We start from the raw sequence: 16341 nt of genomic DNA, 5'->3' as shown, positions 1-16341 counted from the left end.
CTTTTTATTTTTCTTCCTAAAGAATCAAGAAAAAAATCGGAAAATTTAATTCATTCAATTTCGCGGAAAAAATGACAAAAAGTACTTTCTAGGTGTCGGAAATGGCTTGAGCGCTTAGCGTGTTTTCAGCGTCACCAAGTCTTGTTAGATTTGGCGGAACTCGTGTTCCTCTTTGATCACGTGACTACTGGGCTCACGAAAAATGTTTCATGATTTTCGGAAGTGTCCTTGACTAAACATGACTAAGGGTCTTTCCTCATCAGATTAATTCTTACATTCATAATTTATCTTTTAATTTGATGAACAAAATGATGACGAATTATTGATGATTCAAAAGAAAAATTGAGAAAAAATCAAAGAAACGAGGACGATTTCTGCCGTTTTTTGACAGAAACATGATGTCAACTAAATTACTAATTTTTCGAGAAAAATTCTTTTCTCAAAATCATGAAAAAGACGCCAAAATAAGTTTTTAATGAGAAAAAATCAATAGAGATATTTTGCCGAGCTCGATTTTTTTTGAAGTGCTCTTGGTTCAAGGATCCTTTCGGATGTTTTCCGATTCGTTGTTATTTTTACGCTACTTTCGGTACAGAGGGGGCGTTTTTGGGAATTTCCGATAACTTGATTTTCTTATGTCATCCACGAAGGAAAGCTATTTGCTCGATTAAGCGATTCTGGGATCTAGAATTTTGCTGACATTCTTAATTTCTAAGCATTGACTTTTTTCTTATAAAAAAAATCCTTGTTTTTTCATGTGAACACAGATTTTCGGCAAAGCAATTTTATAACGGATTTTTTAAAGCTCTGAAAATTGTTTATCAAACTTGATTCAAAATATCCTTTTTAGCTTTTTAGATGAGGCGTGGCTTAAAAAAGGCCTTGGAACCGCGGGGTGAATAGCGGAAGTCCGGATTTAGGCGTTTTCAGCCGTTTTAGCCAATAATTGACACGTTCCTGCTAAATTTTCTTTTCTTTGTAACAAAATTTTTAGGTACTGTTTCCTATCGTTCCTGTTTCCAGAAAAAGAAGAAAAAACACTAACAATCGTTCTATTTTAGACAGATTGAATCGGTCACTCGGGCTTCTTTATAATTATAAATAATAAATAATATAATACGACTTGCATAAAGTCCCCTTTTATACAGTCATTCTCAGCAGTCAACTTAACGATTAACAGATTAGGGTCTATTAAATTCAATAACTTTAAAAAAAATGGTTTTTTTTTTTTGATTTTTTGGAATATTTTAGTTTTAAAATAAGAAACTCAATTTTTGACCCAAGAAACTCAAAGAAAAGGGTTTTGTTTAATGAAAAAAGTTCAAAAAATAAAATTTTTTCTTGATTATGTAATTTGAAAAATAGAAGATTAAATCGACCGCAAATCGCGCTGCGAATTTTATACACAAACCCTTATGTAATCTACTGATATCACAAGACTGGTATGAAAAAAATTTGCGAATTTTCTAAGCAAAGAATTAAGATGGATCATCCAAGTTTTGGATGTAATTATTTCCAAGAGATAGATTATTTTTTCCGTTAATTTCACGTTAACCCATCGACGTAAATTAGCAAATTCAAAGTTTTTTTATATGAAAAACTGTTTTTGGCCCAAAAATAATCAAAAAGAGAAAATCGGAAATCAGTCGATTTTGACCAAAATTTGTGTCAAAGTTGAAAACTCGTTGATCGTGTTTTGCTCGAAAAGCTCCTGCCGCAATTTTTCGGAAAATTTACGCCGCTGGGTTAAAATTTTTAACTTTTTTTTTCTGTTGATTTTTACTCTTAAAGGTATAGTAAGCCCACCGCCCCAAAAAACTGTCCAACTCACCAAAACTTTCTAGCTTTTTTTCAAACCACAAGAAGTCTTTTATCGTCATCACGTGAGTGTTTTCTTTTACCGGAAAAAACCGCTAAATCTCATTTCTTCAACCATTTTTGGCGCATTTTCGCGAAATTAAAAACGCATTTAGCGACTTTTGGAGCTACTACAGGAAATCAAGCCTTACGACCTTAAATTTTAAGATAATTATAAATATTCTATATTAAAAAAAAACAGTCAAAAAGGTAGATTTTTTTCTTATTTCTTTTCTGTCAGCCAGAGTTATGGCTGCCGGAGAATGAAATGAAGAGTGTTCCCGCGATGATTGGCGCGAAAACGAAGATACTGTAAATTCAACACAAGCGTCTACCAGAGGACTGAAAAGAAGGAACACACTTCACTTTCAATCCCCTTTGGGTAAGTTTCAAATTTGCAAATTCGATTTATAAATTTCATTTTCTCATTCTGTTTTTCTTGTTTCTGGTTTTTTCTTCTTCCTTTTTGATAATTGGTTATTCTTGACTGATGAATTTGGCTGCTGGGAATATTTTCTCACGTGGGACCAACAATTGCAATCCGAAGAAAACATACATATAATATATTTTTGAGAAATGACTTTTTTCAATGAAAAAATAGGCGCGATATTATTATAAGTTGGCAAGGTCCTTATTAAAAAATAAATATAAACATGAGGAATATTTTTTATTGAAACAATTATTTTTCATGAAAACGAAACTTTTTGCTATGATGAAAAATTAATATCGATGTTTAGACCCTGAAAAATAACAAAAATTATGGGTGATTAAAATTGTTGATATTAAGTGCAGTCTAAGATTATAAAAAAAGAAGGGGTGATTTGAATCCCGATCGTTTATTTCAAATGACAACATGAAGTTAGCTCCTAAGGTCTTAATTTGATAGGGAAAACAAAATTTACAAAATATAAGAAGTTAAGGTTTTATCACGTTTATTCTCATATTGAACGAAATTCTCAATTATGTATGATTCATACAGTATGAAAAGAAAGATTTTCTTTTATCAAAAATTTATGGTTATATAATTATCTTAGATAATGACCAGCTTTGTTTCTCATAAAGACCGGTATCGCACGAGTATACAGAATTATCGTGACAGAATTGAATATGCATATTTGTTTCCTAAAGCGTTTCTAAGGGTCAGCCGCTCCGGTCATTTTTTAAAAATCGTGACCTGGAAGGACCCCTTCCCTGAATAACTAGTTCTGTTTCATTCTTCTGAAAAGAGATTATCTAACTTTTCTATCTTTTTCGAGGCAGTAGAATCCTAAGGTTAAATTCTAGCGTAAAAACTTCGTCTCAAGTCTAAAAAAGTAGAATTAAGGGACTCGAACCACGTTTTTTCTATCTCATTTTAATCCCCCTCGATCTAACCCGGGTTAAATCTTTTCGATCCTCTCAAAAAAATGTTCAACTACCGTTTCAGCCCATTTACAACAGAGAAAAAGCGGCCTCTAAACCGCGTTATTTTACCGAGAAGGGCTAAGGCTATCGCATGTGTAGTTAAATATTTTAACGATGCGATTATTTGAACAAAAAGCTGGTCGTTTTGAAGGTGAAATTTGAGAATTTTGTTGAACAAGGAAAAATCATCTTTCCGAAAAAAGCATTTTCTGCAAATTTGAGAAAAGCCATCTGGCATGCTTTAATTATTGATAATCACGTGTATTCCTCGTCTAAAATGTTCGTTAAATGTTCTTTGTAGACGAAGAATAAACGGTACAACGAACAAGAACTCGGGTAAACACGAGTTAAAGAGGACTCTTGGAGATAAAAAAGTTGTGATTCCAACTGGTTGTTTGGAAGAAGAGTAAATTTTTCGATTGCGAAATTGCTGACTCAACGATTTTCGCAAATATAGAATTAAGGGTATCTCTTTATTTTCTACACTTCCGAAAATGTTCAAATTAACTTTGTGGATCAAAAATTCTCCGCGAAATTCCGTTCCCAGGTCCAAAAAAAAGGTTTCGCTAAGGCGATTCTAAATCCTTTTGGCAGTCGTATCAGCAGGTTCCGGACACAATGTTATCTGACCGAGGCGTTGGCAGGCGGTTCTTCCCACGTGTACTTTAATTTGGGCTTTCTCTATCGGAACTTATCCAATGTGTTAGAAAATTTTTCACTGAATAAGCAGTTTTTGGGGGTAGGGTAAATAGTTGATATCTTGGACCAAGATTCTTGGTTTTTGCGGTATTTTAGGGGTTTTGATTTCCAAAATATCTTATTATTGGATGGGGGCGCTAGAAGACAATTTTCGACCAAAAATGATTCAATTTTATGAGAAATTATTTTTCTGGAATCTGATTGGCTTGCCTCCAGAATGGGAAGATCTCATTGGTCAAGAATTTTTCAAGCTTTTGCATTAAATTATTTATTAAATTGATTAAAAAATATTAATTTAAATTCAATAATAATGAATAATATTTTCGCGAAAAACTGCAGTAAAGCACTTGATCGCAATACGTTCCAACAAGATGCTACTGTAGGATAACATTGGACCTCTCATGTGATCCAGAAAAGTTCGAATCGTTGAATAATTTTTTGAAGGTGAAAGGAACATCATGTTTCAAAAGAATTTGTTGCAGCAAAGCAGCAATGAGTGTGTGAAAAAAAAATGTGTACGAAAGAAAAATAAAATAGTTGCCACGCGGATTTGCTCTAAAGCGTCTCAAGAACTTCGAGGAACAACATTCTCGGCATCTTGACGCCTTTTTCGAAGTCGTGAATTGTCAATTAGCGACTTGTCGTCCAAGTACCGATGCCGCTACCTGTCAAAGCGGATTTGCTCTCAAAGTGAGCCGCTTCTCACTTTTCTTTATTCTTTAAAACCCGACTTCCGAATCATTTTCAAGTGGTTCTGCTGGACCGGATTTTTAGGAGAAGATTTTCATTAGGAAATCATTCGTTAAGCCTTAACTTAAGGGTCTTATCCTTCAAGATCGACCTTAATTTAAACCTTACTTAAGGGGGTAGGGCCCCTTATTTTAATATATTTACAAACTTAGTTGTTCAAAGAGCCCAGTCCCATTTTCTTATTTTTAGCCTTTTTAAGTCTGTTATTTTTGTCAACAAAAAATTCCTCCCCTCTTTCCGGTTCTTCTTTATTTTTCTGCTGAGCGTTTTGATATGGTATAAACGCTAGAGCGAAAGCGCCCCTTTGTACAAGGCTCAATTTAATGTTAAATGCAACACACGTTAAATTATACCTTCGACTCATGTTCGCTTGTTTAGTAAATCCAACTTGCAGTCTACTAAAGAAAGAAAAAGTGAAAAGCGAAAACCACGATACTTTGAAATACAACAACTAGCATGCAGCTCAAACAAATGGTAAGTTAATTGGCGTAATTAATGAGTTCACCTGGGACATAAAACAATTGCCAGATTGTCATTCTTATTTTGGAGGAAATAATAATCAAAATCTTGCGGATTCAGCACTGCCAAAGGGTGGGTTAAAATCGCTCAGATTTGGAATTTTCTTAAGGGTCTTGTCAGCGTTCAGAAGGGTTTTCTTGAATAACTTTGCTCAGAGATATGGTAAAATAGCTCTCTATGGCGCAAATTAAAGTTCAATCCGTGATCTTACTTTAAGTGTGAGCTTTTGATGATCCATTCAAAATTTTTCTAGTCACGTGTCAAAGTTTACATCTTTGCCTACATTGCCCTTTTGTCACTTTTCTTGAGCAGCTTCTGTTATAAAAAAGACATGATTTTGTTCACAGACTATTCTGTGCACGGAAAAAAACAATTTGATACTCATGTTTTACACGGCTATACAAATTAACGTGAAAGAACACGAGTGTCCGTTAGCCAAAAATACACGTAGTTGGCAAGTTGTAAGCTTAGACGCTGGAACTTCCTGTGCAAAAACCACCGCGGCATTGAACGTGGTCGCTAGAATTTTTTTTTTCTGAAAGAGGAAAAAGTCCAAAAAGGATGAGTTTTCTCTATTTAAACCCTTTTTTCCGAAATCATGAAATTCTAGAGCATTTTTCTAAAACCCATTTCCGCGATATGAAATTTTAAATCCTTATCAATCATCATTAGCTCTCGAGTTATCACAGATATCACGTGTAACCGACAAGTCATTTTCTCCCTTTTTGACTTTGATGAAAAGGCGTTTTTACGATCAGTTCTTTGCGGTCGAGTACAGAAAGAAAGATTTGCCCAGGTGCGCGAAGCGCGATCAGGGCCTTTTGATCAGATCAACCAGCCCCTGCCCTAAGTGCGGTCTCTCGGCGGGTGACCAAGCCCTGGAGTGAACGTGAAAGCGACGCGTTGTATTCGAAGCGATAAGGGAACAGGGAACTGATAAGACTTGATGGATGGGATTTATCAATCTTAAAACTTGGACTTCTGAATCGAAAATAAGGAAAGGGATGAAAAACGGATTATTTTTCGATCCTTCCAATCTCAAAATTTTTAATTTCGGCTGAAAATAAGGGTATCATTTCGAAAATTGGTTTTTATTTTATTTTTGAAAACGAAGGATTTTTTGATAATTTTTCAATTTTTTTTTCTGACAATCCATATTTTTGGCTTTCTTTGATCTTTTTTTCGTTGCAGAACAAGATTTGCATCTTAAAGTTGCGTAAATATTACAAAAAAGAAGTTCTTATCACAAACTTCTCCTCCCCTCGCTTCCTCTTGCACTTGGGTTTGTGATCCTTCTAAAAAAATAACCCGTAAACTAGAATTTTTTAATTCTTGAGTTTTACAATTTTCGCGTTAGAATTCGCGTAATTGTTCATTCTCGACGCTGCATTTCTTTAAAATTACAAAAAATAGCGCGAAATAGAAATCTAAGAAGGTAAAAAAGAGGGGGCTGAAAATAAAGAGCGAGAACTCACGTTTGCGAAAAAGTGATAAAGAAGGATTATGAGCTAAGACCATATTCTTATCGAAAAAATGTGATTTTTGAAGAAGGGATTATTTTTAAACTCGAGTTGATTTTTATGTAAAGGCCAGAAAAAATTCTTAATAAAAATTAAGATCTACCCCACGCTCTCACGGCGACTAAACCAACTTTGGACATAAGACATGTTCCACCCTTAAATTTTAGCTTTTTAAATAGAGCTCAAATCAGAATTAGGCGAAAAATCAGGCTTTTTTAAAAATTGCTTTTGATGAATTTTTCGCCTGATTCTGACCTGAGCTCTTTTTAAAAAGCTGAAATTAAGGGTGGAACATGTCTTATGCTAAAGTTGGTTTTTCCGCCGTAAGAGCGAGTGGTCGATCTTAATCTTGTTTTTATATCGCTGAAAACTTAGCATCTTCCTGTACTCTGGATGATAAAAATCGAATCAAGCATCGTTCCCTTAAATTTATTTTGCAAACGGTAGAAAATCATATCCTCCTCCTGACGACTCACTATCAGATGCGGCAATTTTCGAATTCTCACGTTCTCAATTAAAGCTTATGCATAACAGAATCAAAGAGAAGAGGGAAAGGTTCAATCAGCTTTCACGAAAACCCTTCACGATTATGCACTGAGTCGTAACTCGAGATTCTCGAATCCGTCTCTTTGGGAACGCGCAAAAGGAATCTTAGACCGCGGAAGCGAATCAAACTGAATTTGTATCGGACTTTCAAAATTGTTCAAAATTGAAAGTACTAAAGCTCGATTTTAACTTCAGACACATGGTAAGAAGCTGGCGGATTTTTCGAAGGGTTGAAAACCAAAGGAATGATGATGGACCCAATTAAGGTTGTAAACGACGCTAAATCTAAGACCGTTAAATTTCAAAGAAAAACGGAAAAATTAGGGCTACCCCCTTAAATCTGAGAAAGAATACTTTTCCTTGTGTTGAAGCTAATACCCCTTTTTTCGCGTCGAGAGTATCTACCCTTGAATTTAAAGAATTCTCGCTCCTTGCCAGTTACAAGACGCGCTCGTTGGAATCTTCAAAAGCCGTTAGACCATCCGTAAATGAATTTGCCCTGGAACGTTGTTGAATAAAAAATAAACAGCGCTCAAGAAAGGGGCTCTATCAGGGGGCTCTTTTTCTTGTTGTTTGGGGTAATGTAAGGCTGCGGATTACCAATGAGACAAATAGACAAACCTTTCTTTTTGAGCTCTTTAGGGCCGGAAATGGACAAGCTAAAATTCTTATACTGTTGAATGATTAAAGAGTTAGGGTTAGGGTTAAGGCAAGGGTAAAAAATATTTGTGTGGAAAAATCGGGGAAGTGTCACGAATCGACAAAAAAATCTCGACAAAATTTGCGTGGGTGGCCAATCCGCCGCTGATTGGCCGGTGAGCCGAATTGCGGCTTCTGATTGGTCGGAAATTTCCACAGAAAATTTGTCGATATTTGTCGGTTCCTGACACCTCCCCGAAATATCAGATTAAACAAAAATTAATAAACAAAAACGCAAGATTGATTTGAAATGAATTAGATCTCAAATTTTTCGACATAACAGTGCATGTCAAAAGAAAAATAAAGCTCTCAGGAGAAGTCGCCTTTTTTGACTAGAGTCGATCGATTTCGGGAAAAAAAAAGAATCGTGGAAGAAAAAGGAAATGTTTCTGCCGCGGAATTTCAACGGAGCGCTACTTCCTGTTCAACAGGAACCTTATACTTACTTTTATCAAGATTCTAGAGCGCAACGAAAACAACCAAACGGATCTTTCCAGTAAGTTGAGCGCGCTGTTACTCATTTGGGATCATTTGATGCATCGTAAATTGCATCAAAACGAGCAAAAATGAACTTTCTTATATGAACGGTTTATTCATGCTCATTTTTTGATTCTAAGCGCTTTATGATAAAAGGGTTGAATTTGGCGCGTCGAGTGGATTAGAGGTGTCCGATTTGCCTAGCGGAATTTTGTTCTAAACGCTCAGTTTCAAACAAATTAGGGACGCGCCTCTCCTCTTGATTTCGACCGACTACGCAAAAAAATATTCACGTTCCGTCCCTTAACACGCCGCTCGATCGGAATGATTGATACTTTTGGGCAAGGAACTTAAGGGTTTCAGTTGAAAATTGATGAAAAAAAATTTCGATTTAAGGGTATGGTCATCTTTCAAAATCCTTCAAAAGACATCAAAACCTTCTGAAAGTTAGAAATTCGTGGGTGGGCCCCTTAAGTCGAAATCTCATTTTGGATTGTTTGGATCTTTAAACTGTCTTGAGCGGAAACGGATTATCTTGATTGCGTAAAATTTGATGATTTGGCTACTTGAAGAAGCGTGGATACAGCGGTCGCAGGGCAATTTAGACACCTCACTTCAAACTTTCCAGCATGCCATAACGTTATGTACGATATTCCTCGCAAAATGTTTTCCCCGAAATTTGAAGAAAAAAGAAGGTGAATTTTTTTTTATTCAAGATGAATTTTTAAAAAGGCCGATTTAGAATTTAGATCCAAAGCTTATCGAGTTAAGTTTGCTGTCCGCATTTGGCGTCTCGAGGAAGCGAGAGTGGGTTAACTAGGATTTAAAGTCAATTCCGGGAAGAGCATCATTTTTCATGTCAATTACTGGAAGAAACCTGTCTGTAGTACACGTCGAAATCGCGATCTGAATATTTTTGTGTTCATCGGGGTTTGGCCAAAATATTATGTTTTTTAGACGCTTCCTCTTTTCCTCTTGGGCGTGTCTGTTTTGGCACTTGTGAAGACTTCGCACTAGAAATTGCGGAAAAGAAACACACCTTATCTTTCATTACTCGTAAAAACTCGGTAATGGTAAAAACCTGATTGGAGCGGCGCTAAACAAAACACATTCCAGTGCTTATTTCAAATGAACCTCGCGGGAAGCAATTATTTTTACGCTTTTTTGACGTGAATGTCTTTAATTCTATTTTGCGTGAAGGAGAACTTTCTATGCAATGTCTCTTCTTTTTTGGATAAGTATTACCCGGTGGGTTAACCGGTCTGAAACAACCGTAAAACCGCCAATCAAGGGCTTTAAGTTACGACGCCTGCTAAGAAAACAAGTCAGAGGTACATTTTTTTCTATAGAAGTGCAGCTCAAAAATTATTTTTTTGTCCTTTTCGATTTAGGGGGTACCTCCTCTTAATTTTTTTTGAAGTTATTCAACAAAAAATCCTTAAAATTCAAATTGATTTTCTTTAAAATTATTGACTGACAGCCTTATTTTTGCCAAAAGAAAACGAATGACTTTGTTTTATGATGTGCACCCCCTTAAATCGAAAGGAGTCATAATTACAAGCCGCCTTGGCTCTAAAAAAGGGGGTGTTAATGGCGACAGCTTTTGTGGAATGCTTACATTTTCCCGTCGCGACCGCAGTTACAGCTCTTCTAGTGTCCCTTCGGTCATCCCTTTTTGCTCATTATCCAGGCCATTAGTTGAACTTCTCAATGAACACCCCTGCTTATTACGGACACGGACACGGGGGACATCCCCTTAACTATTCACGGCGCCATAATTATTCAAATTTAAGTTTCGGGCTCGTAATCGTTTTTGCGTCTTCTCTTTCATTCGGAAATAAAAATTGATAAATTTGCCAAGCTGGCCAGGCAAAAACCACTTTATGATCGCATGTGTGAGTCCAAGGAACGTTCCAATGGCCGTTATCGCCATTCGCACTGCCACTTTTCACCGTAATTTTCGCGAGAGTGAAAATCACCTCGCACCAGCAGGTTCATATCGCGGAAAGTGGAAATTTAGATAGGAAAAGACCCGAAGCAGTAGCAGCTCTAGAATCCTCTGTGACCATAACTTATGGTCCAAAAGAGATGCCAATTTTGACGAAATTAAGGGTCCCCTAAGCGATATTTTCTTCATTGAACTTGACCTGAGTTTTTCATTTTTCGCGCAAGAATTTTAGAAATTTCAAAATGTAGCTTCATTTTTGGCTCCACTTTGTTCTTCTCACGAGAGCAATTTTCGTCGAAAATTTCACGTCGCTTGTTTTCTCAAGCGCAGCCAGCGGGACTCCATTTCGATCTAGCCGATCTACAACTAAGTTACCATCTTGGTTTCGCGAAAATGCTCCTTTCCGACCGCCTAGAGGAAACGAACACTTCCTGACGAGCACTTGGACCGGTTACCGGTTCCCAGAGAGGCCCTGTCATTTGGTTTTCTTACTGAACTTCGGAAGGAAGGCTTTACAGATATTTAAGAGATTCTAAAAATAAGCGTAATTACAGTCGGTCTAAAATCAAAAATCGAACAAAAATAGGAAAGAATCGATCTTTTATATATTTTTCAAAAAGTGCCAATGAGAAATCTCGATTTTGGATTTGAACCAATCAGAAATGCCTTTAAATGAGATTTTTTTAAACTACTTTATTTTCAGCCAATCAGAAATAAGTTCAGTTATGAATATTTTAAGACTCATTTTTAAGGCATTTCTGATTGGCTAAAATGCAAAATCGAGAATTTTCATTGGCTCTTTTTGAAAATATAATGAAAAACCTCATTACAATATTTAATTGGGTCTTTTACCGAATTTTAAGGATATTCAAAAAGCATTCTTACGAGCCATTTTGGAATTTCCGATTTCACAATCACTGTTTTTCTTATTTCGCGACTGTCAGAACGCTGATTGTTGTTTGAAAAGGAAAGTGCCACTTTCCATACTAATCAACAAAACAAACGTGGAGGAGTCTCTGTAGTTCCTCAAACAGTCAAAAGAAAAATTTTAAAAATTCCAGTGACAAAAGAAAACAAAAGAAAGAAAGACTATTTTGATATAAATTTCGCAGCTCGCTAAAATCAAGAGGATAATGTTTAACGCAGTTGGAATCGAATCAGTGAACTCACGTGGTATAGATAAAGTTGTTGGCGGGCAGACTGAAACAACTGTTCTCGGTCGAAATAAGCTGGAAGGACAAGTGAAAGTCTTGTAGACAATCAATCTCCTACACTGTCTTTAGAACCCAAGTTTACGAGCTTATTCCGAGAAGATTGTCTCGGTCAATGCTATCAGTCGGCGGTCGGGATTTAGTCGCCGCCTGATTCAAAGTGGCGGCGAGATAAACTCATTTAGAAAATCACAAGCGACAAATAACCAAATTACGGTTACGGAACACGCGACCATAGAAAAAGGCTCAATCTTCTTTTTTGTGTTGAATCGCATTTCCAACCGATGGTTTTTTTGTCGAAAGTTCAATTTTTAAGGGTGAGTATCACGCATTTCTACCAAAGAATCAATGCTATTTTGGGCGGATCTTCGGAATAATTCTTATGACAGAACCATTCAGTAGAAAACAGAACTATTCTGTTTTAGTAAAGTCAAGAAATGAGTGTGCGCTTGGCGCCTGATTTTCAGAAACTAATTTTCGACGGTGGCGTTGATCTTGAGATTTTCAATCATCCCCGTCTCTACTGAATATTTTGTCAATCAAGAATGCTGATTTCAAATTTGAAAACCGCTTTCTTGATGAATAAAATTGTGAAATTATTCTCACTTTTTGGCAACAAAGAAAAAATTTGCTCATTTAATTGAAGACAAAATTATGGTCTTTTTATCTGCTTATTTCGAAAATATTAAACGGTTTTGCTTTTTTTTTTGTTCTTTGTTTCTTGAAAATTCGCCCGCTCTTCCGCAAATGACGCTCAATTCATCCCTTTCGTTTCCGCCGGACGTGGCCCGGCCATGTTCGTTTCTGCAGCACGATTGCTCAAGTAGCTTGTGGCCAAAATCAGAAAAATATTGAGCCGATTGGTGGTCAAACCAAAGTCAAGATACTTTATCCCGGATCATCCAGGCTGCACTTCCCAGATTTAGAGAAATAAGAGGAAGTTCTTTTTAGAAAAAATAATTTTTGGGAGCCAAATTTGCTTTTTCTTTTTGAAAATAACTGTTTTCAAATCATTGGTCAAAAAATGCCCTTCTAAATAAAAATGTCAAAAGATGTCAGGGAAAAAATTTTCGCTCCCACGTTTTTCGATGAGTGTTACTCCAACCGCCGATCGTAATAGTGCTCAGCCTGGCGCGACCTAGCAACAGCGTTCTGTGGCTTTTACTAGGCCAGACCCTCGTCGGTTGGCCATGGAATTCGAAGAGAATTTTTCTAAGCTTTTTTAAGAAAGAAGCGGGACATGTTTTTTCTTGCATAATCTTGGGTCGAAAACCTGTGTTCGAAACTGAGTCAGGGTCCTTTAGAGTCGCGCAGCTGCTTTTTCAGAACCCTGAATCAGCTTTAACACAGGTTTCAGAACCAAGTAAGGCATTTTTAATCGGAAACTATTCATTGAGTTGAATTCGGAAATGGAATATTGATGGAGCATTTTGATACCAAATTAAATAATTTCTCCAAAGTTGAATTCGATTCCGACAATTTATGAAATTCGCGCGGTCAAGTTTTTGACAGGGCGCGGTCGCCTAAATCAAGTTTGGTTTTGCCGAGTCAGCGATGTTCGTGTTTAAACGTGATTAAAAAAAATTAAAAATCAGGCCCTGTTAAACCCGCTGGCCTCGTTATTGTGCAAAAAATACAGCCACAGAGCGGTCCAGGTATTCCCGTAAAACCAATTACGGATCCAATTTGCCGGGCTCCAATACGCAACCAGTTTAGCCAAAAATAACGCCCGTAATTCTTTCTCCTGAATTCCAGATTTTTTTCTTTCATCTTGTATTTCAGTTTTTCAAACCACGATTTTTCTTATACCGATGAAAGTAGGGGTTGCATAGGACGAGACTCAGAATAAGCGACACCGTGTGAGCGTATTTCGCTTTTCAATCCAGGAGCGGAGGACCCCGCTTGCTGGAAGACTTCCCTGGAAGAAAAAATATCTAAGAAAGTTTATTTTTATTTTGACGCTAATTTATCTTCACAGTAATTTTTCACGAAGCTTTAAAAACAAAAAAGAAGGTATTACACGAAAGTCGCTCCCCGCTCTCCTTCGTAATTACTGTTTACGATTCTAAATTCATGTTTATATGATTTATCATCCTGCCCGAAAATGGTCGGTTATTTTGAAAATTGAGTTTTCGAATTATCGAATTTGACTATTTGCGTTTTAAAAAGACGCTTCTCAAAAATTTTCAAAATTTTCAAACCTTTGCTCTTGCCTAATTTTGCGTAACGGGGATTTTTAAATATTATTCTTTCTTTATTTCCAAATATTCATAATTCTTTCAAAAAGGTAAAGAAGCAGTTTTTGAAGCTGCGAATTTATTTTGAAAATTTTAAATATTTTTAAATTTTCGAAAGTTTCTAAAGTTTCAGCTTTAAAAAAGAAGGTTTCAGTTTCGTTTTTTGCCGCGAAAAATTTGATTATGTTTGAATTACGTCTCCTGTAATTTTTAACGAAACGTGAAAAGTGCGATTTATCAATTTCGAATCTTTGTGTACCCAACTGGTGAAAAAGATCCACCGCAAGGTCTCTCGCCGAGTGATAAGCCGCGAGGAAACTGATAACACGCGAATTGAACTGTACTCTAGAATTTCTTTCACAAACGTATTTATTATCAAAATGAAAGGCTTTTGACCATAATTTCGATTCGAAATTTTTAAGATCAGCTTTTCTGAAATCTGATTGGCCAGTCGGCCGAATGGAGAAATTTGATTGCCAAGGCTAAGCCAGGCTAAAATTCAGGTCTTATTTTTTGTCGATTCTTATTTCAAAAAGCTCCTCAACAAATTTTCAGTAAAAAAACAAACAGTTACCCGGAATTACGGAAATGCGCATTCTAAAGCTCATCTGGCTGATACGTTAATTTACTTGGTATATCCTCCCGTTGTAATCAATCGAATGGTCGCAGCTGCCCAACAAAAGCTGTATTTTGAAACTGCGGCGAACTCCTCAATCTGGCTCTCTTTTTTTCATTCAAGGTTCAATATAAATAACCAAAACCAAGATTGAAGTCAAGTTTATCAAGTATTATTTGCGGTAGACTAAGGTTGAATTTCTCAAGTTTTTACTTGAAAAAAAAATCTAAAAAGAGGACAAAAAACAGTTTTTGACAGGTGCATGAACTAATATTCAATTAACAAATCACCCATTGTTTTGATTGTAAATCATCAACCCTCACAGCTTTGAAAACTGCTCTTTATTGATACCTTATCATCCCGATCCGCAATAGTGCCTGATGCAGGGTTAAGTTCATCTCGTGTCGATTTGGTAATTTTGTAATTTGCAGCCTTGAAAGAGTTAAATCACTGATTCGGGAGCCCGAAAAGAGCATCTCAGTGAACGTGAATTTCTAAAAATCGGTGCTTCTCAAAATAAATTCGACATGAAAAATCAGTTTCCAAAATAAATTAATTCAAAAGTGATGTAATTAAATAACAAGCAGGTGTTTTTGTAAACATAAATTATTCAAATTCTGAAGAGTTCGAATTCCGACTCGTCTAACGGACACAAAAAACAGATCCTCCAAAAACACCCAGCGTTTTTAAAAGATTACGCACCTTGAGGATATCTTTCTCCCGCAAGAATGACTATCAAATAACTATCTCTGGCGTTCTATTTTTCACCTTGTCACAAGATTCCAAACTGAATATTAATTTTGTTATTTAGAAAAACATGCTTTCAAAAACGATGCTCCTGACGACGATTTTACATCTCGCTGGAGCAGCTTCTTTGCTGCGGGAAGCAGCGTTTCAAGGACTGGTTCTTTATATCATAAAATAACTGAGCAATTTTCATCTATTCGAGTCAATTTTGGTCCCTTAGTGTCCAATAGGGATAAAAATAGGGCACGAAATGGGCCTAGGATTAGGGTTAAGGATCGCTCAAATAAGGGCGTCCCCATTTTATCTCCCCCAATAAAATTTTTGAACCAGAAAAGCAAAAATAGAGCGGGACCGAATCAAGCAGCAGATGCCTGAACCCGAACCTTTGGCCCTCCGCAGAAACCGGTTAAACGAACCGATTCTTTTATCAAACACTTCCAGCTCCTGCTCGACACAATTCGTGGCAACTGCAAACGAAGCGCTTTCAAGAAGTTTTACTTTCTTTTGCGCGAAATTTAATGAAAAACCGCTCGGTAAGAAAAAATCTCTTTGAATTTTTAGCTTCGTTTTTCTTTTTCAACGCGATAAGTTTCAACGCGTCGAATATTTTTTCCTGTCTCTCTTTTTTGATGCCAATGCGGAAGTCCGCTTGTCAGCCGGCTAGATTCATTTTCGCTCGAAAAAATAATTACATGCACTGCCAGAAATTCTAGCTTCCGACTGACTAAAAAACATATGCATTTTAGGAAACATAAAACTCCCCTCGAATCCTGATCCACTCAAAGCTCTGGGAAAAAGTTGTGATGCGCAAGATGGGGCAAATTTTGCCGGGAGTCTCGTCGACATCTTTTCTGCTGCTTTGGCTGATGAGGGAAAAGTCGAATCGCCAGATGTGATTTCAAGGAATGGCTTGCATTTTAATGAGACAATACAGTAAAAATGATTTTTTCATTAATTATTACTTTAATTAATTGAAAAAACCTGGAAAATTTTTTAGTCTTATGGTTTCAAATTAAAAAAGCGTTTTTACGTAAAAATCTTCCTTAGTCCCTTATCATATTATTCTGGCTAATAGACACATAAATGATTTGATTTGCGTGAAAGAGATATT

The 16341-nt window shown here is 36.4% G+C and overlaps 1 long non-coding RNA gene across 1 annotated transcript; it reads left to right on the top strand.

The window, feature by feature from the left end:
* Positions 1 to 1863: 1863 nt before the first annotated feature.
* On the top strand, positions 1864 to 15385 carry LOC145704853 (uncharacterized). The gene is made up of 4 exons (XR_014134506.1): positions 1864 to 1883; positions 1974 to 2239; positions 5089 to 5184; positions 15295 to 15385. It is a non-coding gene; the product is annotated as an uncharacterized LOC145704853 (long non-coding RNA).
* The last annotated feature ends 956 nt before the right edge of the window (positions 15386 to 16341 follow it).

The sequence above is a fragment of the Oikopleura dioica genome, chromosome PAR (genome assembly GCF_907165135.1).
Source record: "Oikopleura dioica chromosome PAR, OKI2018_I68_1.0, whole genome shotgun sequence".
Classification (NCBI taxonomy): domain Eukaryota; kingdom Metazoa; phylum Chordata; class Appendicularia; order Copelata; family Oikopleuridae; genus Oikopleura; species Oikopleura dioica.
This window is presented reverse-complemented; position numbering and strand designations above follow the sequence as displayed.